The following is a 25,955-nucleotide window of genomic DNA, read 5'->3' on the forward strand; positions in this document are numbered from 1 at the left end:
TTATATATATATATGATTATATCATCCACAAACAATTTTACCTTTTTCTGACTTGGATGCCTTTTATTTCTCTTTCTTAATCTCTATGTCTAGAATTTTCACTACTATGTTGGGTAGGAGTGGCAAGAGGGGGCATCATTGTCTGGTTTCTGATCTTAGAGGAAAAGCTTTAACTTTTTCATTATTTAGTATGTTAAAATAGGCTTGTCATAGATGACCTTTATAATAGTAAGGTATTTTCCTTGTGTACCTATTTTATTGAGGGTTTTTCTTATCATAAAAGTATGCTAAATCTTGTGTAATGCTTTTTATGTTTGCATTGAGATAACCATATAATGTTTATTCTTCATTCTGTTAATGTAGTGTATCACATTTATAGATTCATGTCTGTTAAACCATCCTTGCATCCCAGAGATAAATCCCACTGGATCTGGGTGCGATTGTTTAAATGTATTGTTGAATTTAGTTTGCTAGTATTTTGTTGAGGATTTTGCCATCTATATTGGTCAGCAATATTAGCCTGTAAATACTTTTTTCTTGTAGTGTTCTTATCGGGCATTAATATTATAGTAATACTAGATAGACCAGTTCTTATTTGACAGATTTATTTTTCTGAACTAAATGGGAATTAGAATAATTTACTTTTGAACCTGGATCCTTTATATTTTTATATTTTCTCTAAACTTAATAACTTGACTGTGTTTTTATTTTCAGCTTATCTGTTTCTATACATATCTTATTATAAACAAGTAAGATAAAGAAGTTGACACTTTCTACCATCTTCATGGAAGATGTTTTTTCCCCAAACCTACCAGTTCATTAGATATACTTTAAATGTCCATATAAACAGAAGTTACACTGCTGCCAAAATTTATGTTACTAAACAATAGGGATTGTTTGTTTACTAGAATTATGTAACAATTTCATCATATTCCTTTTAGCTTACACAGTCTCTTTGATTTCACAGTGTCTTCTTAAAATTTTTCTTGTTTCCTCCTATAATCTGGTCTCAAAACTAACATGCTGTAGAATTTGTCATAATAACATTCAACTTTAAAGTTTAGTTCTGTTTACTAATTGTTCAAATAAGCCACTTCAAACTGGTTTGAAACCACAATAATTATTATTTTACTAATTAGTCTGTTGTTGTGGTAGAACTTTCAGGGAATGAATGATTTGTCTCTGCTCTACGTGGCATCAGATGGGGTTGCTTGACTAGAACTAGAGGATTTATTTCAAGATGGCTTACTCTCATGAGTGGCATGGCGAAGCTTACTCTTGGTTGAGAATTCAACTTTGGCAGCTGGCTAGGGTAGGGGCTGATTATGTTATGTGAGATGGTTGATAGAATTGTCTATTTACCAAAAATTAAATGAGCTGGCAAGTAAAATGTCAGAATTGTTCATAAGCTCAGTCATGACTGTTTTCTATTACAGAAACCAGAAAATTGTGACACATGGGCCAAATTTAGTTCACAGTCTTTTTTTATATAAAATTTTATTTGAACATAACCGTGTCCATTTGTCTATATATTGCCTATGGCTGGTTTTGCAATGCAAAGATAACGTTGAAAAGTTACCACAAATACATTATAGCTCTCAAATACTAAAATATGTACTATCTCGTCCTTTACTGAAAAAACTAGGACTAGGACCCCAGCCCTCTAGGCCATGTGACTGTTGTCACAAAGGAAGATTCTGAAATGGCAGAGGTTAGGTGGTGACATTTCATTGTCAGAAGGAACAGGGGTAGAATTATTATAATGAGCAAATTGCGACTGGCAGCCATGAAGTCTTTATTCATTAAAAAAAAATTAAAAAAAAAAAAACTATAGAGCCGTTTAAGAGAACCCAGTGTCCTTAGGGGCACAATAGATAGACAAGTGTATTGCTCAATTATACAACCAAAAGCAAAGTTCAATGATCAGAAGCCTGAAACTCTTTCCTCCAGAGCCCTCAATCAAAGTTACAATTTCTTCCTCGTTTTAAAGACCTGAGCTGGTTTTCTTACTCCTTGACTAAAGGAAAGGCTGGGTTCCCAGTAAGAAGAACTCAAAAACACAACAGTTATGTGTATTAAAGATTCCCTCAGTCTCTCCCAAGTGTTTTGATTTCCTTTCTTCAAATATCCAAATACTGGAGAAAGGGCAATATCCAGGCATTTCAAGAATAAATGGGCCCAGAGTCTGAACGAATATTAATACTTGAAAACCTGAGGTGTCACCATGGCCCTCCTGTTAGAGTGAGTGCATATAGAGTCAGTTAATAGAGTCCAAGCCTAGGTTTCAGTAATAGGCCATCTACTGTCCATTCGGTAGTCATTTATTTGGTCCTCAAATTCATAATTAAAATAAATATGTTTGATAATTGACAGAACAACCTTATTGGCCTTTTGGCTTATGAAGTAAAAGCTGACTTGGTGTAAATATCAAAGTTGCTCGAAAGTTCAGAGGGCCTGTTTTTTATAGCAGAGGCTATATATCGGTGTGTGCTTTGACTTGTGGCAGAAGCCGGAAGGGATTCAAATGACACAATGTCAAGTTCTCTTCCTCACTCTGCCCTTGCAGATAAGGTCCCCCTAGCCAAGCAATCCTTATCAAACAGACCAGGTAGAATTCTTTGCTTATTCATGAGTGACAGATTTTAGTTTTCTGTCACACTTGTGAGATTATTCAAACTAGCCAATTACCTCCTCCCATAGGAAACAGGAGCCACCTCATCCTCTGGATACTGCAAAGCTTGGCTCCCATAGACCCTGGTTGTTCACTCTGTTGCCAAGCGCAACACCATATGACCCTGCATGGCATTGGTATTCTCCTCCCTTAGGCTTTGAGTACAAGGAATTAATAAACTGCTGTTGATCTCATTTGCTCAGTGTGAGGTGCCATCTATTTGGTCATTCACATAATCTTAGAATCTTTCCCTTACCAATACAGTAAATAAGAGTTGATTTCAAAAACATGATTTTAATAAAGAAAGGTAAATGAAAACCTCTGCAACTGCCTTCATCTGCCAAACCAATATGATAAATAAAAACTAAGATCACACTTGGGCCATTGATTGTATTGGGATCAATAGTGCCTTCCTAGAATCAATGTCTACTCAGAACCTGTGTATATGACTTTATTTGGAAAAATGGCTTTTGCAAATGTAATAAGATGGGAATTCCAAGATCAAGGCACCAACAGATTCAGTGTTTGATGGAGGCCTGCTTTCTGGTTCATAGATGGCACCTTCTTGCTGTGTCCTCACATGGTTGAAAGAAGCAAGTAAGCTCTCTGGGGCCTCTTTCATAAGGATACTAATCACATTCAGGAGGGCTCTGCCCTCAGAATCTACTCACTCACCAAAATGCCACCTCCTAATTACAGCTCCTTGGGAGTTAAGGATTTCAACATAGGAAATTTGGAAAAATACAAGCATTCAGACCATAACATATGACTATAGATATTTGAAAAATTCATTGAACTGTATAATTAAAATAGTTTCATGTTACTGTATATAAATGATACATCAAAAAATTTCCTTTTTAAATGGGCAAATGAGTTGAGCAGACGTTTTTCCAAAGAAAGTATACAAATGGCCAAGAGGCATATAAAATTGTGTTAAACAATTAGTCTTCAGCAAAATGCAAATTAAAGTCACAAAGAAATACCACTCTACACCTGTTAAAATAGCACAACCAGAGATATAATAGTAAGTGTTGGTGAGTATGTACAACTGGAACCTTCATGGATTGCTGATGGGAAGGTAAAATGGTGCAATTAATTTGGAATTTTTTTCTCGAGTATGTATATATATATCTCTTGTGATTCAGCATCCCACTACTCAGAATTTTCTTGAGAACTAAAAAGAGGTTTAAACAAATCTTATATTAATATGCATAATTGCTTTATTCATAATCACTTTAAACTAGAAAGAACCCAAATGTCTATCAATACATACATGGATTAAAAAGTGATATTGCAAGAGTTGCCAACTATAAAGTTAGAGGGAGCACAGTCCATGTAAGACTGCCCTCAATTCTGACATCGATTACTAGTTTGGAGGCATTCTGGAAACCATCTTCAGGATTGATAATTCACTAGAAGGACTTGAACTCACTGGAAGCTGCTATGCTTACAGTACAATATGGGAGTATAATATGGTTTATTACAAGAAAAAGATAAGGATCAAAATCAGCCAAGGGAAGAGTCACATAGGATAGAATCCAGGAGGGTTTCAAACATGGAGCTTCCTGGTGTCTTCTCCTCATGGAGTTATGGAGAGCATTACACACCAAGCATTGATTTTTGAAGATATGCATATAGTACCAACAATCAGAGAAGCTTACCTCACCCTCAGTATCCAGAGTTGTTATTGCACTAGGTTACACACTACCCACATAGCTGAACTTTAGTCTTTATTCTCTCTGGAGGTAGAACTAATACAACATGGTTCAAAGCCTACACCATGAATCACATTGATAGACTATTCAGTGGCTATGACCCTCAGAAAAACAAAGACACTCTTTTTGGGCATGACATTTTAGGTACTTGGATATCACCTCCCAGTAGCTGAGGGCAAAAGATAGACATCTCTTTGTATAAGGTTAATTCTTTACTACACAGATGATAGAGCTATATAATAGAACATTACTAAGCAATAAAAGGGAAGAAACTGCTGATACATGGAACAATACAAATTTATCTACAACTATAATAAGCAAAAGAAAAAGACCCCCCATACATATTATGCAATTGCATTTACATGAAACTTGATAAAAATCAAATCTAAACTATAGTAGCAGAAAGAAGATCAATGAATGTGTGACCTGGAAGTGGAGATGGAAATTGACTGGGAATGGTCATAGATAAATTTTAAGGTGACAGAACTGTACTACAGCTTTTTGCATAATAAATGGGTTCATGCATTTGTCAAAACTCATAAAACTGTATATTAATAATTTGTGCAGTTTATTATATGTAAAGTATATCTCAACAAAATTTATTTTTAAAAAAACAAGTTCTTGGTGTTTATAGACAGAGCCTTTGGCGCTGGATGTGACCATGTGACCAGAACCTCCTATCATGATCTGGGTCCTGTCATACCCAGTCATATGATAAGGAAGACCATCCTAACATAGAAATGGTAAGTCAGGGATCTATCATGAGAAGGGTCAGGGTCACAAGTAAGAAGTACAAGCAATTGGCACAGACTCTTATGTCACTCTTGTACCAGTTCCTCTACCTTAGTTTATATTTATAATCATAGGTGAGTTTCCCTTATGACCATCCAATCAAAAAATATATGTTATCCTCCATGAGCATCCCCCATTAAGAAGGCACTAGACAATGAACTAAGCAAAATGACTCAATAAATAGATCTGAGATAGCTTCTATTACTGTTAATCCCAATGCCAGCACAATGGGTATATGAACAGAGTAGCCATGGTGACAGGAAAAGGGGATACATATGAGCATGGGCTAATACCAAGATTGATCTAGATGCTGTCACTACCAAAAGGCCCACCTGTTAGAAACAGACACTAATGATGAGCCTCCAAACAGCATTACCTGTGAAAGATTTTAATCATCCACTCTATGGAAAATTGTTTACGTTGAACTTCTTTCACTCTTCAAAAAACATCAATCTTGTCTGAAATCAACACAAGTTCAGGTATGGGTTTGTTTGTCCTTCCCACAGAGCCTCAGGAAGCACCCATGTTTGAAGGCTTACACGATATTTAATCCACTGCTGTAAGATCTCAAATACCATTTCTTCAGAATCAGAGATATAGTATCAGCAAAAGATGCAAGGTAGAGGGCATACAACCATATGATACACTGGTCATATCATATACTGCACCACTCAGAAGCTGCTAGCTAACAATAGTCCTTTGAAGGCACAGCTGAGGTGTGAGATTGAAAAGTAATGCCCCTCAAAAATAAGGCACCATCCTCTGTGATGTAGAATACACCTAGATGGAAGGGACATGTCTTGTCTCTTTGGATGAGACTTTGAACTTTGGACTTTTGAGTTAATGCTGGAATGAGTTAAGACTTTAGGGAACTCTTGGAAAGGCATGACTGTATTTTACAATGCTGGAAGGCACGAGATTTGGAAAAGAGTAGGGTGGAATGATATGGTTTTTTAGGTGGGCTACAAATTAAACTGACATAAGACAAATTTACAGGGAAAAAATTTTCAATTTATAATTTCTAAATTTTTTATTGGCTTAGATAAAACAAGTACAGTTTTGCTACATGAATATATTGCATAGTGGTGAATTCTGGGCTTCTAATGTAATCATCACCCAAACAATATACATTGTACCCAATAGGTAATTTCTCATCCCAAACCCTCTTCCCACCCTCCCACATTTTGGAGTCACCAGTGTCTATTGTTCCACTCTCTATATTCACGTGTACATGTTGTTTAGCACCCACTTGTAAGTGAGAACATGTGATACTTTCTGAGTTATTTCATTAAGATAATGGCTTCTAGTTCCATCCATTTTGCTGCAAAAGACATAATTTTATTTTTTATATGGCTGAATAGTATCACACATTATATATGTACCACATTTTCTTTATTCAATTATTGATGCACACTAAAGCTCATTTTATTACTTAGCTGTTGTGAATAGTGCTGTGATAAACATACAAGTGCAGGTGTTTTTTCATATAATAATTTATTTTCCTTTGTATAGATACCTAATAGTGGGATTGCTGGTTTGAATGGTGGTTCTATTTTTAGTTATTGGAGAAATCTTCATATTCTTTTTTATGGAGATAATGCTAATTTATATTCCCAAAAACAATGTATAAACATTTTCTTTTCTCCGTATCCTCATCAACATTTTTTTTTTAATAATACCAATTCTGATTGTTGTAAAATGGTATCTCATTGTGGTTTTAATTTGTATTTATTTGATGATTAGTGATGTTGAGCATTTTTTCATATGTTTGTTGGCCACTTGTGTATCTTCTTTTGAAAACTAACTGTTTGTGCTTAGCCCAATTATAATAGGATTTTTTATTCCTTGTTGAGTTAGTTGACTACCTTGTAGATTCTGAATATGAGTCAATTGTTAGATACATAGTTTGCAAATATTTACTCCCATTCTGTAGTTTATCTGGTTACTGTATTGATTATTTCTTTTGCTGTGCAGAAACTTTTCAGTTAATTAAGTCCCATTTGTGTATTTTTCTTCCTGTTGCATTTGAATTTGAGGTCTTAGTCATAAATTTTTTGTTTAGCCTGATGTCCAGAAGAGTTTTTGCTAGGTTTTCTTCTAGAATTTTTATAGATTTAGGTCTTACATTTAAGTCTTTCCTCCAGCTTGAGTCAATTTTTGCATATGGTAAGAGATATGGGTCCGATTTGATTCTTCTGTATATGGCTATCCAACTTTCCCAGCACCATTTTTTGAATAGGGCACTCTTTCCCCAGTGTATATTTTGGTTAACTTTGTCAAAGATCAGTTGGTTATAGCTATGTGGCTTCATTTCTTGGTTCTCCATTCTGTTCCATTGGTCTGTGTGTCTATTTCTTTACCAGTGCTGTGCTGTTTTAGTTACTGTAGCCTTGTAGTATAATTTGAAGTCAGGTAATGTGATGCCTCCAGCTTTGTTATTTTTTGCTTAGAATTACCTTGGCTATTTGAGCACTTCCTTGGTTCTATGTAAATTGCATTATTGCTTTTTCTAATTCTGTAAAAAATGACATTGGTAATATGACAGGAAATGAATTAAATCTGTAGATTACTTCAGGCAGTATGGTCATTTAAATGATACTGATTATACCAATACATTATTATGAGATGTTTTTCTATTAGTTTGTATCATCTACTGATCATACCAATCCATGATCATGAGATGTTTTTCCATTAGTTTGTATCAAAATAGATGAAAAATGTTATCTATTTTTCTTCTTTTAATAATTCTCCTTGTAGAAATAATTTCCCTTCTTAGATAAATGTATATTATGATTTTTTGTAGATATTATAAATGGGATTGAGTTCTTGATATGGTAATAACCTTGATTGGTATTGGTCTATAAAAACACTACAGATAGTTGTATGTTGATTTTGTATTTTTTTTTTTTGGAGTCTATGGACTTTTCTAAGTATAAGAAAATATGATCAGCAAATAAAGATAATTTGATTTCCTCATTTCCAATTTAGATGTATTTTATTTTTTCCTCTGTCCTGATTGTTCTAACTAGGGCTTCCAGTATTATTTTGAAAAAGTGTGATGAAAGTATACAGCCTTCTCTTGTTCCAGTTATGGGGAAGGCTTCAAATTTTTTATACAGTATGATGTTTCCTGTGGATTTGTCATTTATAGCTTATATTATTTTGAGGAATGTTCAATCTATGCATAGTTGGCTAAAAATTTTTATTATGAAGGGATACAAAATGTTATCAAATGCTTTTTCTGTATATCTATTGATATGATTATATAATTTTCCTTCTAATTCAGTTTATGTGGTGAATTATATTTATTGATCTACATATGTTGAACAGTCCTTGCATCCCTGGAATAAATCTCAACTAATCATGGTATATTATCTTTTTGATGTGCGTTTGACTCAGTTTACAGTATTTTGTTGAGGATTTTTGCATCTATGTTCATCAGAGACATTGGCCTGTAGATTTTTGTTGTTGTGTCCTTGCCTGCTTTTAGTATCATGGTGGTATTGTCTTTCTAAAATTAGTTAGGAAGGATTTCCTCCTTAGTAATTATTTGTAACAGTTTCAGTAGAATTGGTACAATGTCTTCTTGTGTGTAATAGGATTTGGCTATGAGTTAGTCTGGTCCTGGGGATTGTTGTTGTTGTTGTTGTTGTTGTTGTTGAGAGATTTTTTTAAATTACAGATTCAAACTCAGTACTCATTATTGGCCTGTTTGGGATTTCTTTTTCTTCTTGACTCAATCTTGGGAGGTTGTGTGTTTCCAGGAATTTATTCATTTCCTTTAGGTTTTCTGGTTTGTAACCAAGATATAGAGATGTTCATTGTAGTATCTGATGATCTTCTGTATTTCTGTAGTATCAGTTGGAATGTCCCCTTTTCATTTCTCTTTGTGCTTATTTGAATAATTTCCCCTTTTTATATGTTAATGTTGGTGCTAGAGTTCAATTAATTTTGTTATTTTACAGAGAACAATTTTTTTCTTGATACTTTGTATATATATATATATATTTTTTTGTTTCAATTTTATTTACTTCTGCTGTGATCTGTCAATTCTTATCTTCTGCTATCTTTGCATTTGGATTTTTCCTGTCTTTTAAGTTCCTTATAGTGTAACATTAAGTTGTTAATTCGTGACCATTACACCTTTTTTATGTTAGTATTTAATGTTACAAACTTTCCCCTTAGCACTACTTTTGCTATATCCCAGAGGAGTTTTGTATGTCATATCTCTATTTTCATTCATGTAAAAATGTTTAAATCTTTCTCTTAATTTTACCATTGACTCAAAGATTATTCAGGAGCAGGTTATTTAATTTCCATGTGTTTGTATAGTTTTGAGAATTCATCTTGATTTTGATTTTTGTTTCATTTTACTATGATATGAGAAAATACTTGACAAGATATATATTTTTTATTTACTGAGACTTGTTTTGTAGCCTAACATATGGTCTATCTTGGAAAATATTCCATGCACCAATGAAAATAATACATATTCTGTGGATGTTGGATAAAAAGTTATATAAATGTCTTTTAGATTGGTTTATTCTAGAGCCCAATAAAAGTCCAATGTTTCTTCGTTGATTTTTTTACCTTGATAATCTCCCTAGTGTTGTCTGTGAGGAGTTGAAGTCTACCACTATTATTGTACTGCTGTCTATCTCTTTTCTTAGTCTGGTAGAATTTGTTTTATAAATCTGTATATATTTAAAATTGTTATATCTTCTTATTCAATGTATCCCTTTATCATTATATAATGACTTTCTTTGTCTTTTTAAATTATTGTCTCAAAGTTTGTTTTATTTGACATAAGTATAGATACTTCTACTCACTTTTGATTTCCATGTACATGGAATATATTTTTTCACCCCATGTACATAGAGTCTATAAAAGTCTTTACCCATTAGGTAGGTGATATGGTTTGGTTGTGTCTCTACCCAAAATCTAATTTTTATTGTAGTCCCCATAATCCCCATGTATCAAGGGCAGGACCAGGTGGAGAAGATTGGATCATGGGGGCAGTTTCCTTCATGCTGTTCTCATGATAGTGAGTGAGTCTCATGAGATCTGATGGCTTTATATGCATCTGGAATTTATTCTGCTTACACTCACTCCATTCTACTGTCCTGTGAAGAAGGTGCCTGCTTCCCCTTTGCCTTCCACCATGATAGTAAGTTTCCTGAGGCCTCCTCACCATGTGGAACTATAAGTCAATTAAACCTCTTTTCTTTATTAATTACCCTGTCTTGGGTACTTCTTCATAGTAGTGTGAAAACAGAATAATACAGTAGGTTTCTAGTAAACGGCATATGGTTTTATCCTGTTTTTATTTTTAACATATTCCAGCAATATGTATTTTATTATTTTATTGCTAATAAAAGTTATGTTTATTTTTAATTTTGGATACAGCAAGTACATGTGCAAGTTTGTTTCATGAGCTTATTGCTTCATGTGAGGTTTGCATTTGTAATGGTCTCATAACAAAAGTAAAGATCATAATACCCAATGGGCAGCTTTTCCAACCTTGCCCCTGTTCCTTTTTCTGTCCTTTTGGAATCCCAAGTGTTTACTATGCATATCTTTGTATCCATGTATACCAAATATTTAGCTCCAGCTTTTAAGTGAGAGCATGTGATATTTGATTTTCTCTTTCTGTATTGATTTCCTTCTAATAATGGCTTTCAGTTGCATCTATGTTGCTGCAAAAGATATAATTTTCATTCTCACCAACAGTTTATAAGCATTCACTTTTCTCCACAACCTCACCAACATTATTATTTTCTAGTAGCGATGAATTTCCTTAACATTTGTTTGTCTATGAAAAAACCTTTATTTCTCCTTCATTTGTGAAGCTTAGTTTAGCAGGATACAGAATTCTTGGCTAATATTTTTTCTTTGAGAAGATCAAAAATAGGACACCAATCTCTTCTGGGTTATAAGGTTTCTGCTGGGAAGTTCACTGTTAGTCTTATGGGATTTCCTTTTTCTGTGATTAGACACTTTTGCCATTTTTTAGAATGTTTTTCTTCACATTGACTATAGATTGTCTACGTCTATACGCCTCGGTGAATTTCATCTTGCAGTATGTCTTCCTGGAATTTTTTTGGCTTCTTCTATATGGATGTATAAATATCTAACAGAACTATGAATCAGTTTGCTAACTATTTCCTCAAATAGACTTTCCAAACTTTTTACTTTTCTGTCTTCTCTCTCAGTAATTCCTATGCCTCAAAGGTTGGATGTTTTACAGAACCCCCTATTTCTCAAAATCTTTGTTCATTTTTAAAATTTTTATTTATTTTTGCCTAACTTGGTTAAATTGACAGACCTGACTTCAAGCTCTGCAATTCTTTCTCTTTTATTTATTGTATTGTTAGTATTTTCAATAATATTTTGTAATCTCTTCAATAAACTTTATTTCCACATTTTTTTCTCAAAATATCTCTTTAGCACATTTTTTATTCATTTCCTAAATTGTCTTGCTGACTATCTTTTGTTGGTTTTTAACTTTCTCTTGGATCTCACGGAGCTTCTTTAAAATCAATATTTTTATTTCTTCATCTTGTGTTTCAGATATTTCATTTTGTTTAAGATCTGATGGTGGAGTGTTAGTGTGAGCCTTTGGGAGTGTTGTCGTGCTCTGATCCTTCATGTCACCTGAATTGTTTCTCTCCTTGCTTCTCATGTAAGTAAACCATCTTTTAAAATTATTATTTAATTTAGTTTCATTTGCATGAATAATTTTTTTCCTTGAGGATGTAACTATAATGTATGTTATGTATGGTTGTTTGACATTGGTTTTTGATGTTTTGAGTGGAAAAGGCTCTGTATAGATTTTTGGCTATAGATAGCCTTTGTTTAGTGGTTTTCTCAAATGCTGGTTGTAGTAGTGGTATTTGAGCAGGCTCACCACCTTTTGCAGAAATGGCATAGCAAAGTTCTCAGAAAGTGTATCTTGTGTCCAATAATTTTTCATTTTTGCCAACAGGTTTTAAATTGAGTTGTGTAGTTTAACCTCCCAGCAAGTAGTTTGCACTTGTCGATAAGAGCCAGTTGCCAAAGAAGCAGATAGGTATATGTGTAATCCTTGTTTACTTGGAGGAACTCTGCCTTGCCTAATGTGATGGAGTAGTCTGTGGAATGCCCAGTGCCGTGACCTCCCAGCTTTGCCTCAGAGATGGGGACAAAGCTGAGTAGAGCTGGACCACCCAGCTTACCCTCAGACACCTCAATGGCAAGAACAAGCATCAGCCTTGACATTGGTTGTGGTACAAGTTCCTAGTAAAATATACTGAGGTCTCTGCAGGGTGAGGCAGGAATTCCCTAGTTTCATGGCCTGGGCAGGCAAGAAGAAAATATCTTTTCCTTTTATGCTACTGTCCTGGGGCTTGAGATTTAAAGTATAGACAGACACCACATCTATCTTCAGACCATAATGTAGCTGAGAGCCATAAAAGATGTCTGCCTTGTGGTTCTCTGCCAAAATGCCTTTCGTGCACAATCTCCTTTCTCAGCCTGAAACAATTTTATGTCTCTTCAGCTGTAGGGATGATGTTCCTCCACATAGGTGGCGGAGGGTGGGGACCCTAACTTTCATGCAAGGCTGGGCCTGGCGGGAATACTACCAGTGCAGTGGAACCATGCATCTTAGCGCTAGAACAGCCATCCACAGGTACAGCCATGCCCATCTTCTGTGGGGGCAGCCATGGCTATGTCCTCAGCAGTGAGTGGGAAGGGAGGAGAAATCCCCCTCCCAGTGTTTGTGCCTGAACACTTGGATCTCCTGGCCACTGAAGCTGAACCATACTCCTTCCCCACAGAGCTGAGCACAGGACCCGTGTCTCTGCAGGAAGAGTCATAGTCACTCTCAGCCAATAACCAGGAGCTCTTGGCCACATCAAGGAAAACACATCTTGTTGTTTTCCTTGTCCCAAGGGTTTCTCCCTTGCTGTACTGTACTCACTCTTTCGTTAAAAGAAGCACTCACTGAGCGGTAGACTAATACAAATTCTGCAGCTCTCCAGGGTCTACCTTACCCCATTCCATGTACCTGCCACAATTCAAGCAGGTGCTGGGAAATATCTGTGGTGGTTCCAGTGTTGTGGAGAAATAAGGGCTGAAGCTTACTGGGCAGACCACAGTTCTGCAATAGGTACACTCCTAATACAGCACCTGGCACTGAAGGTTTGTTCTGGCATAGGGCAGGTGAACCTGTATGAGCTGGTAGTCCAGTGCAATGTCCTCAAGAATTTCCAAACTCGCCACCAACACCAGTGCATGGGTTTGCAAAGGCAGAGGAGTTTACTGACAATTTGGAAATTACCAATCTCCTATAGGGTGAAGTGAGCGAGAAACACCCACTTACCCTTTCTACTAGAATATCAAGTTCCTCAGGTTTCAATCTCTCCCAGACTCTTGCATTGTTCTTTTTCTGTGCCCGGACTTCTTCCTGTGAGTTCTCCAATAGGCTCCAGCACTCTCAACTTTATCTTCTATTTGATTTATAATTATTCATCTGTCACTTTGATTCTTCTTTCTCAGAAGAATTGGTGCTCAAGGTCTTAGTTTGCTATTTTGAAAAAAAGTTAATTATGTCCTTATCTCTTAGAGTTTCACAAAATATGAGATTCAGAGCAGGGACAGAATATTGAAGTTTATAGAGCATCCTGAGCTACAGGAACAAGTAAGGGCTTGGAGCTTCTGAGGGTTGGTGGAGACACATTATGGGAGGGTGAAGAAAAGAAATATATGGTGAATAAAGGGTGCCATGGTATGCAGACAAAAGTTTCTTAGGTAATAAGAATTTTCTCTGAAAAGTTCTCATCCTGACAAATTTCAAACTAACAACCTGGAAACATAACAAAGAAATATATTTGGAGATGGCATCTTTGGGTTGATTACAGTCATATTTTAGGGTGATGTGTTTTGAGACCCAACAGTCACAAAGGTGACTCAGGGATAGAGCATAAGATTTGGGGTCATCCTACCTAGATCTACACAATATTAAACTAAGGATGCAAGAAACCTAGATCAGGTAATAGAGGAAGGAGATGGTTTAGGTGTAAATAAATCTCAATCTTCAATTTTGTGTGTATTGACATTGGATCATAATTTTCTTTTACATTCTTTTTAATTTTTTTAAAAAATATTTTTATTATTTTTAATTGTTTTGGTTGCACAGTAGGTGTTTAATTATTATTTTTAATTGTTCTGTTTACCTAGTAGGTGCTTATGTTGTGGTGTGAAAAGGAAATAAAAAGTTGGAAACCCAATACACTATGCCAAAAGAAAAAAATAAGCTTAAACTTGAGTCATGCAAGAAACTACCTTTCCTTTTATTTCTAATCAGATAGCTACAGAAAAAAGGTTAAACATTTCCACAGGTAGCTAATCTATGTTCATCTTATCTTATGTAATAAACCTATTTACTGAGTTTGAGATGAATATATAACTGACTCCTCCTATGGCTCCTTTTCTCTTGCAAAATGTGGATTAATATGCCCTTCCTCTTTCTCCTCCAGCCCACTTTTCTCCTTTAAACGTCAAAGCCCTCAGATTCATCTTTGGAGAATGGCACACTCCTCAGACTATTTCTGTGATTCCGTGTTTCTCTTTTTGTTTTTTTCTTCTGGGCATGTCCTTAATCTTGGCAAAACCAACTTCTAAATTGATGAAGACCTGCCTCAGGTACTTTTTGGTTTACAAATTGGAAACCATGAAGGGACTTTAAGTGGAGATGCCTGTGACCGTTGACAAATCTCTTATTGGTGCTTAGTACCAACTTGGGCTATCTTTATTGCTCAAACCAAAAAGACAATTTGCTGAGGTCTGAGAAGTCCCTCCTCCAGAGAACCCCCAATTTCCCCAAATTTGGTTGAGATGTAAGTTTTATTCTGCTGTACAACTCCTTTTGTGGTGTTTTACTAACTTCCAAAAAAGAGGAGAGCTTTTCTGCTTCCATGATGATGGAGGGCAAACAACACCTTTCTGGAGGTTCAGCTCACTTCCAACAGGGAAGGCAAGTTTGAAATATTTCCTGCTTCCTGCTTCCGCATTTCCTAGGTAGGTAGCTGAATTGGGGATTTATCATGAAAATTTTTATTAATGACTAAAGGCTAAGATTGGCATACACCTGGTTTTAATTTCTCTTTACCATTAGAGTTCTCAGTAATAACATTGTTTTTTGTTGTTCTGCCATCAGATTTGACCAACTCTACCTCTACCTGACTTGGTCAAATCCAAATACGAATTCCAAGTTTTGGGGAACAAGACCTCTGAATTGGCTAAAATTCCTCACTGATGCAAAAAAGAAAAAAAAAATTGCTTGGTTTCTCTATTCACTTACTTTTAAAAAAATGTTCTTTCATTTATGTTATTTTCACCCTATTTCCTCTTCCTCTTTTGCGATCTTTGGTATCAAGAAAAAAAATACAGAGAATGCGTCTAATAAATCAGGTCTTTTAAAGAACTCAGAATAAAGGTGCCACCCACTCATTTTTTGGAGGTGTTGTGCTTTCTTTGTGAAGTTTCAGGAGTCATGGGTAGATTCTTTTCAGGTCTAAAGCTCTGCTTGCTTGTATTGCATTATTTGACCTCTTTGGCTTGTACCGTGAGAAGATTTGACCTCAGTGTGTGTCATGGTGAATGAGAGCTACAGTGTTAGAGTTGGCTGAGGACAGTTTATAGAAAACAAAACTTACTACAGGAGGCCACCAAATTCTTTGCATGAAGTTATTATTTGTATCAAATGCCTTTTTTCCATTATTTTACATTTATGCAATTTATTAGCTTTGATCTAAAGCAAGTCTCTTCTATAAAACATAGAATTGAATACTACATTTTCTTAATCTTTTCTGCTAATCTACATCATTTCATTGAGAGACTTTAATCTACATATAAACTAATGACTGGTAAAATAGAAATTACTATTGTCATTTTGTTCTTTGTTATCTATAAGTTTTATGAGTATCTTTTGTCCTTCATTCTCTTCTCTCTGCTTTCCATTGTGTTTATCTAATTTTTGTTTATGGCATTGTTTAATTCTCTTCTTAATTTTTTATGGGAATCTTCAATAGACAACTTATTAATTAAATGTTTGCCATAAAATTACATGTAACATTTTAAAGTTAGAAAAATTAATTTTAAACTGATACCAACTTAACTTCAATCACATACAAAATTCTACTCATTTATAGCTCTGCCTACCCAGGTTATGCCATGGTGGTCACAAATTACATCTTTATATATTGTGTGTACCTTTTAACATAGATTCATAATTATTTTCATTCTTTTGCCCTTTAGATACTATAATAAAAAAGAAGTTAACTAAAGTTTTAATAATACTGATTATATATTTATCAAAATACTTACTTTTACCACAAAACTTTATATATTTTTATGCTTCAATTTACTCTGTAGCATTATTTCAGCTTAAAAGAGTCCCTCAGCATTTATTAGTGTCATATCTAGTTGTAACTAATTCCATCAGCTTTTTATTTTCTGGGAATATCTTAATTATTCCCACATTTTTGAAGAATAGTTGTGCCAGATATAGAATTTTTATTTGAGAGTGTTTTTAAAATTAATTTTAATTTTTTGTGGGTTAATAGTAGGTATATATATTTATGAGGTACATGAGAAACTTTGATATAGGTATGATATGTGAAATAATTGCATCATGGAGAATGAGGTGTCCATCCCCTAGAGCATTTATCTTTTGTGTTACAAAAGATCCAATGACAAGACTCTTTTAATTATTTTTAAATGTACAATTCAGTTACTATTCACCATAGTCACCTTATTGTGTTATCAAACAGTAGGTCTTATGCATTTTTTTTAAACTATTTGTTGTACCTATTAACCATCTTCATGCCCCCCACACCCAGCTTTGCACTACCCTTCCTAGGTTCTTGTAAACATCCTTCTATTCTCTATGCCCATGAGTTCAGTAGTTTTGATTATTTTAATATCCCACAAATAAGTAAGAATATGCAATATTTGTCTTTCTCTTCCTGACTTATTTTACTTCACATAGAAGTTTCCAGTTCTATTCATGCTGTTGCGAATAAGTGGATCTCGTTATTCTTTATGGCTAACTAGTACTAAGTTGTGTATAGGTACCACATTTCTTTATCCATTCACCTGTCAATGGACAATTTGCTTGCCTCTAAATCTTGGCTATTTTGAACTGTGCAGCAACAAATATGGGAGTGCAGATATCTCTCTAATGTACTGATTTCCTTTATTTTGAGCATCTACGCAGAAGAGGGATTGCGAAATTACATGGTAACTCTCCTTTTCATTTTTGAGGAACCTCCAAACTGTTTTTCTTATATTTGCACTAATTCATATTTCCAACAGTATATAAAATGCCCTTTCTCCACATTCTCTTGAGCATTTATTATTGCCTGCCTTTTGTATATAATCCATTTTAACTGGTTGAGATGGACATCTTATTGTAGTTTTGATTGGCATTTCTCTGATAACCAACAATGTGGAGCACTTTTTATATGCCTGTTTAGCATTTGTGTGTCTTCTTTTGAGAAATGTCTATTCAAATCTGTTGCTCATTTTTTAAATAAAATTGATAGAGGCAAGGGACAGCCAAATGCCTAGGCAAATAGAAAAGAGTCCCCAAAAAATCTCTGACTGCTTCCCGCCAAAACAAGTCTATACACCAGATGCTTTGTTCAGAATGGGGAACATGCACAGAGCACTTGTCTACACATGCCCCAAATGCACTGGGGTAATGGGGTTGAGCCATCAGGAATTCATACCTTATGCAGGGGAGGAGAACTGACTTCTTCAACTTGTATGTAGTGGCCTGGTATTCAATTTTGTGAGGTGGAAACCTGCATGCAGGACTCCACACTTTGTTGAGAGTTTTTCTTTCACTTAATAAATTCCATCCTCCTCACTCTTCAATGTGTCTGCATGCCTAATTTTTCCTGGTTGTGAGACAAGAACCTGAGTTTAGGTGAACTAAGGAGGAAAAAAAAAATCCTGCATCATTTTGGTGGCCTTTTTGGGGACACATTAGAAGGGTGAGTAAAATGCAGACCCAATCATTTATTTCACTTTTATTTCTGAGCTTTCTTGTCCTCAAATTTTTTCTGAGAGCAGGGGAGACTGCCATCCCCATGTCACTCTCAAGAATCAGGAATGTTGGCCTCAGTCCAACCCAATTTTTTCTACGGCATTTTCCTTTTATTTATTTTTTTCAAGACTATAATGACACCTATTTTTCCTTTTACAATATTGGGCTGTTCCACCCATACCCCGATGGCCACAGGTGCATGCACAAGATGAACAGGCAAATGGCAGCTCTCTGCCCTCTCTTCCTTCCCTGCTAGGGCTCATGGCTATGTATGCTGCATGTGCATGCATGGTCCAATGGCCATGCAGGGCAGTACTGAGTCACAGCTGCTGCCCAGACCCCAGTGCGGTCTCAAAGGTCAGAGGCCCCAAGCGACCAGCTGGCCAGCATTCCCTTCCACAAGCCCACAGAGTCTTCCCCTCCCCTGGCCAAGGGGTCCAGCTTGGTCTGATAACAAAAGTTTCTCTCCCTTTTGGAGGAACTATTTGCATCAGAATAAAAGGTTCTTCCCCCAAGCAAATTCCCTGCCCTACACGTAAACCCGTTTTTGGTGGGTTTTTGGTGGTTTTTTTTTTTGTTGTTGTTGTTTTTCTCCACCCTGTCAGCAATTAACACAGTCCTACACTTAAGCTGTGTTTTGCTTTTTTGTTGTTGTTCTTTTCTCCACCAGGTCAGGAGTTAATGGGTTGGTGCAAAGATAGTTGTGGTTTCTGTCATTACTTAGAATGGTGGTAATCATGATTGATTTTGCACCAACCAAATAACACAGCCTGGTGAATAGAGTGGGCTTTTCTATGCCAGATGTATTCCTTGAAAAGTGTTTCCTTAGGCCAGTACCCCCAATTCACAAGACATACTTTTTTCTCCCTTGTTGGAGGAAGACACAATTCCATATCTTCATCTGGGACTTAATGAGGCCATGAACCCCCTGAGACACATTTTTATCCCAAACTTAATTCCAAGATTTTCATTGGAGCTCTAGGAAAGAAAACTGTAGCCGAAGGATCCAGAATAGATGTGGAAGTCAAAAGGCACAGCACTGGTGAGCATGACTAATTCCTGCCAATTAAGCCAAGCTTCCCATTTCATGGATAAAGGTCATGCTAGTATCCATGCTATAAATGAGTTATAGGAAACTCAAAGGCTACTGACAGCAGGGGGAAAGGCAGCATGTGGGTATGAGTAGATAATTTTACCCCCAGACCCCCTGTTAACATGGGTGAAAGCCACATTGGACCCATGGGCAGCACCCTGTCAAGGTAGCTGCGACTCAGGGATATAAGGATGGAAGGAAGAGAAAGGATGCCGCCTCTATCTCTGCCTCACATACCCTGGGTATTCACTGAAAATAGAAGGGATCTAGGGATGCCTTATTTACCTTTCTAGATAAATCACCATTAAGCTTCAGTCTGTACCCTTTTTGAGTGCATCCTCAGTCCTGGGACTCCTTTAAACACACACATACACACACACACACACAACCTTTTTCTTTCTCTGTCCTCTCTTCAAAGATGGGTAATTGTGTCCCCATTCTACTGGAAATTCCCCCTCAGATGCATTCCCCAAACTAAGAAAAGTTAATTTTCCAAACCTTAAACTGGTTGGCTTAGAATTGAGCTCAGGAGAAGGGAACCCAGAAGCCTGACATGACAGAAAAAGGGTAAAAGGTTTTTACCAGTCATACTTTTGGTCTCCCTCTCTCTGTGAAAACCAGTAAAAGGAGTGGTAAGAATCACTATTAATATTCTCCGTAAAGTTTTAATTAATGAAAAAGGATTTATGAGATTGGTCGTAAGCTGTGGCCAACCTGGTGTGCTTTGCATGTCTTGATTGAGGCTTGTTGGTTTCACCTGTGAGGTTACTGTTGCTAAAGTTCAAAAGCCAGAAATACTGCCCACTTGGTATGGCTAAAGTTAGGTAATAAGGGATTTAAAGGGACTTTCTTAAAGAGCACGCGCTTAATTAAAACTGGATATCCAAGCTATAGGTATATTTAAAATACCTTTATGGGTTATTTTTTTCTTTTCTTGGATCTCCTTTTTCTGGAAAAAGGTGTTTTTTTTTCTCAGTCAACTGAATTATTTTTCTCCATTTTGCCTTGCCAGTCTTAATGCATGCATGAGAGGCCCTAAGATAATTTGTGATAGCATGGGACTCCTTGGGAAAAACAGAAAAGGCACTACTGATTTCATTTTGGGATAAACCTCTGTTTCCTTATGGAACCCCAGAAATTAAAATGAATAGATCTCTCTCAAAACCTGTTTTTATTTTCCAGTTAAACCTGTTGATTAGGCCCTAGAAGCTACAAGTTTTCGTAGCCTTGTTCATAAAGGGCTCTACCCAGAGGCCAATAATCCAATTAGGAGATTGGCAGACAAAAAAATCTTATAACTACTGAATCTCCTGTCTGTCTGTGTAGTTATATATGTGTTGTGTGTAGTGTGTATAAAAAAGAGCTCTAATTGGATGGCTTAAAGAAAAATAAGGCCAGGCATGGTGGCTCACGCCTGTAATCCCAGCACTTTGGGAAGCCGAGGCCGGCAGATCACGACGTCAAGAGATCGAGACCATCCTGGCCAACCAACACGATGAAACCCTGTCTCTACTAAAAATACAAAAATTAGCTGGGCATAGTGGCGCATGCCTGTAGTCCCAGCTACTCGGGAGGCTGAGGTAGGGGAATCGCTTGAACCCAGGAGGCAGAGGTCACAGTGATCTGAGATCACGCCATTGCACCCCACCCTGGGCGACAGAGTGAGACTCTGTCTCAAAAAAAAAAAAAAAAAAAAACAAGAAAAAGAAAAATAAGGAATTAGATCAAATATTTTTTGAAAGATAAAAGCTGTAATACCTTTTAATTCACACAACTTCAATCTTTGAGGAAAAAAAGCAGTCTTAAAGATTATTGGTTGGTAAAATGCAAATGTTGTTAAAATATAAATAGGTGGTCTAAATTATGCAGATTGGATACCAGGTTTGCTAAATGTTTTAAGGTTGTAAACTGCTTATTTGGCTTTTGAGAACTGTTCCACTTGCCTGCTTTACAACTTGGTAAGGCTTGGGGATACATGGAATTAACCATGCCCTTAACTATGCTGGAAGGGGTCAGACTGTATCATCACCTAGTGCATAATTAAAACAACTTACCAGATTTTACATTAAAGTTAAAAATTCCAAAGAGTTACCATTATAACATGTAATTGAGACCACTGAAAATGAATTTACATGCAAGGTGTATAAGAACAGTGAAATGTGTTTTTAGTAAACGATTACAAGAAGGCATGGAAATGTAAATTTTTGCCTAGGGTTAAAGGATTGTTTTAAATTAGGTAAGATGACACTGAAGATTTAAACAAGTTAAGGAAGATTTCTAAACCTTTATCTTGCAAAAAAAATTCCATGTTTGAACACATTAACTACAATAAAAAGGATATTATATGGTTTTTCCATAAATTGTACATTGAAATAAAAGCACAAGTTTCCCTTATGGCACTAATCTGCTCTTTAGCAGAATTTGTGAAGTGTTACAAAAGATTTATAAGAATCTTACCTCATGGTCAAACTGTTTAAAATTGGAGAGAGTTGTCTAAAAGGTTTTATTAAAAAACTAGGGTTGACATTAATAGCAAACTAATGTAACGGTAGAATTTGACTTTCTCTTCCTTGTACAAGATTTTCATGTAATAGTAAAGGATAATGAAAGATGTTCATTTGCCTTGCAGATAGTCTGCCAAGAAAAAGAGAAGATAGTGCACAAATTGTTTGGAAAGTTAAGTATTTTCTCTTAAGGAGAAAAGGTTCTTGCAGCCGGACTCAGTGGCTCATGCCTATATAGTCCCAGCACTTTGGGAGGCCAAGGCAGGCGGATCACGAAGTCAGGAGATTGAGACCATCCTGGCTAACATGGTGAAACCCTATCTCTACTAAAAATACAAAAAAATGTAGCTGGGTGTGGTGGTGGGCGCCTGTAGTCCCAGCTACTCGGGAGGCTGAGGCAGGAGAATGGTGTGAACACCTGGGAGGCGGAGCTTGCAGTGAGCTGAGATTGCACCACTGCACTCCAGCCTGGGTCATAGAGCCAGACGCCATCTCAAAAAAAGAAAAAAAAAAAGAGTAAAGATTCTTTCCTTGTTTTAAAATGTTTAAGTCATTATTTTGGCCAAATAAGTAACTTATGGTAATCTGGAACTGTATATTATAACATCAACTCTTTAAAACCTCTAACATATTTAACCGTTTTCTTCCAAATTAAACTTCAGTTTCATGGTTGTCTTTCATAACCTCTAGCTCTTAAATGCTACGGAGGGCCCCTGGAGCATCCGGAAAAGAGGTAAACAGGATTATTTGGCATGTTTATGTACATGGGATTGCCAAAATGATGTTTAGTATTCTTCAGGTTGTATTTTAGTGAATAATATTAATATATGTACCAAAATCATATGGGATTTTTCAAATTCTAATATCTGAGTAAATGCCATGAACTATAATTAAGGTTATTAGATTAAGCTATTGTAAACCATAGAGTTAACCAAATTTATTTGTCAATCCTGTTTTTGACTATAACTACCCTGGATATTTTGTTATTCACAGACAATTGTTGTCTTGTTTTGATCCTCTTCAAAAGATGGTTTAAAATCAGCTATAGAACTTTGACAGGTGTTCTCAAATGAAAGTTTCTGGAAACTTTGGAAATTATGATGTTAAAGAAAAATATAGAGGACTCATGAAGCACTGAAATGTTCACAGATATCAAACAGCACAGGAGTTAACAGAATCAAATGAACTAACAGAGAACTGAAGTAATCATTTTTTTAACTTTTGCTTAAAATGTTGCTATTTCTTCTTTTGTACTTCAGAGTCAAGAAAACTTTTATTTTGAGCTATTTACAGTCTTTAATCATTGAGTAAGTTATACTCCTGCGAACAAAATTTGGAGCATGTTTGTTTCTCTATGCCTGGCTCCTCTAGAATTTGAAAACTGTCTGAGTATTCTTAATTTATGGCAATATAGTTATTTGCATAAGTGCAATAATCATTTTCTTTTGAAACAGATGCAATTAGAGAAATTGGTCGTTTGTCCAAGGCTTTGGCTGCAAGTTCATGCTTCTCTTTAAGGAATCAAGCTTGACATGCAGAGCCATTAAAAGCCCCTTTGGAAACCGGGCTTCATACTTTGTCTAAACAGTTGCCATACAGGTTTCCTAACCTGTGGTGAACAAAGAATGTCACTTTCTAAGAGGCCCAGGAACCCCATGTTCTTGGGGCCTCAAGAAGAGAGAAGTTTACCCAACTCATAGATATTTGAGGGTACAAAATCATGGCTGGGCTCAGCTGTAATACGTCCTGTCTGATATCCCTTGTGAAACAGAGTTCCATCACAGTCACTTTAAAAAGCATATGTAAAATTAACTATTTTTGCTGCACTTTATGCAAATAATCAGGCCAAGTATAAGAATACATTTTATTTTGCAAACTGCTAATTCTTGTCATGATTTACTTTGAAAATGAGGATGGGAGTGAGAGAAATTATGTTTCTAAATTTATCATACATTTGTCATTAAATCTTAGACTCATTAGTCATTTGTAAGTTTTTTTGCCCACATTTATTTCAGACTTTTAAAATTATACTTCAAATTCTGGGATACATGTGCAGAACATGCAGGTTTGTTACATAGGTATACATGTGCCATGGTGGTATGCTGCACCCATCAACACGTCATCTACGTTAGGTATTTCTCCTAATTCTATTCCTCCCCTTGCCCCCACCCCCGACAGGCCCAGTGTGTGATATTTCCCTCCCTGTTCCCATATGTCCTCATTGTTCAACTCACACTTACAAGTGAGAACATAAGATGTTTGGTTTTGTGTTCCTTTGCTAGTTTGCTGAGAATGATGATTTCCAGCTTCATCCATGTCCCCGCAAAGGACTTAAACACATTCTTTTTTATGGCTGCATAGTATTCTATGGTGTACATGTTCTTTATTCAGTCTAACATTGATGGGCATTTGGGTTGGTTCCAAGCTTTTGCTCTTGTGAATAGTGCTGCAATAAACATACGTGTGCATGTGTCTTTATAGTACAAGGAGTTATAATACTTCGGTATATACCCAGTAATGGGATTGCTGGGAGGAATGGTATTTCCAGTTCTAGATCCTTGAGGAATCATCACACTGACTTCCACAATGGTTGAACTAGTTTACACTTTCACCAGCAGTGTAAAAGTGTTCCTATTTCTCCACATCTGCTCCAGCATCTGTGGTTTCCTGACATTTTAATGATCACCATTCTGACTGGTGTGAGATGGTATCACATTTTGGTTTTGATTTGCATTTCTCTAACGACCAGTGATAACTGACTTTTCATATGCTTGTTGGCTGCATACATGTCTTTTTTTGAAAATTGTTTGTTCATATCCTTTGTCCACTTTTTGATGCGGTTGTTTTTTTCTTGTAAATTTAAGTTTCTTGTAGATTCTGGATATTAGCCCTTTGTCAGATGGATAGATTGCAAAAATTTTCTCCCATTCTGTAGGTTGCTTGCTCACTCTGATGATAGTTTCCTTTGCTGTGCAGAAGCTCTTTAGTTTAATTAGATCGCATTTGTCAATGCTGGTGTTTGTTCCAATTGCTTTTGGTGTTTTACTCACGAAGTCTTTGCCCATGCCTAAGTTTTGAATGGTATTGCCTAGGTTTCCTTCTAGGGTTTTCATGGTTTTAGGTCTTACGTTTAAATCTTCTATCCATCTTGAGTTAATTTTTGTATAAGGTGTAAGGAAGTGGTCTAGTTTCAGTTTTATGCATATGGCTAGCCAGTTTTCCCAACACCATTTATTAAATAAGGAATTCTTTCCCCATTGCTTGTTTTTGTCAGGTTTGTCAAGGATCAGATGGTTGTAGATGTGTGGTGTTATTTCTGAGGCCTCTGTTCTGTTCCATTAGTTTATATATCTGTTTTGGTACCAGTACTATGCTCTTTTGTTTATTGTAGCCTTGTAGTATAAAGCCAGGTAGAGTGATGCCTCCAGGTTTGCCCTTTTAGCTTAGGATTGTCTTGGCTATACGGGTTCTTTTATTGGTTCCATATGAAATTTAAAGCAGCTTTTTCTAATTCTGTGATGAAAGTCAGTGGTAGCTTGATGGGAATAGCATTGAATCTATAAATTACTTTGGGCAGTATGGTCATTTTCATGATATTGATTCTTTCTATCCATGAGCGTAAAATGTTTTTCCATTTGCTTGTGTCCTCCTTAATTTCCTTGAGCAATGGTTTGTAGTTCTCTTTGAAGAGATGCTTCACATCCCTTGTAATTCTTATTCCTAGGTATTTTATTATCTTTGCAGCAACTGTGAATGAGAGTTTGCTCATGATTTGGCTCTCTGTTTTTCTGTTATTGATATATAGAAATGCTTGCGATTTTTGCACATTGATTTTGTATCCTGAGACTTTGCTGAAGTTACTTATCAGCTTATGAATTTGTGGGGTTGAGACACTGGGATTTTCTAAATATAATCATGTCATCTGCAAACAGAGATACTTTGACTTCCTCTCTTCCTATTTGAATATCCTTTATTTCTTTCTCTTGCCTGATTGTTCCAGCCAGAACTTCCAATATTATGTTGAGTAGGAGTGGTGAGAGAGGGCACCCTTGTCTTGCACCTGTTTTCAAAGGGAATGCTTCCATCT

This window comes from Colobus angolensis, unplaced genomic scaffold, assembly GCF_000951035.1.
Source record: "Colobus angolensis palliatus isolate OR3802 unplaced genomic scaffold, Cang.pa_1.0 Scaffold331, whole genome shotgun sequence".
Lineage (NCBI taxonomy): Eukaryota > Metazoa > Chordata > Mammalia > Primates > Cercopithecidae > Colobus > Colobus angolensis.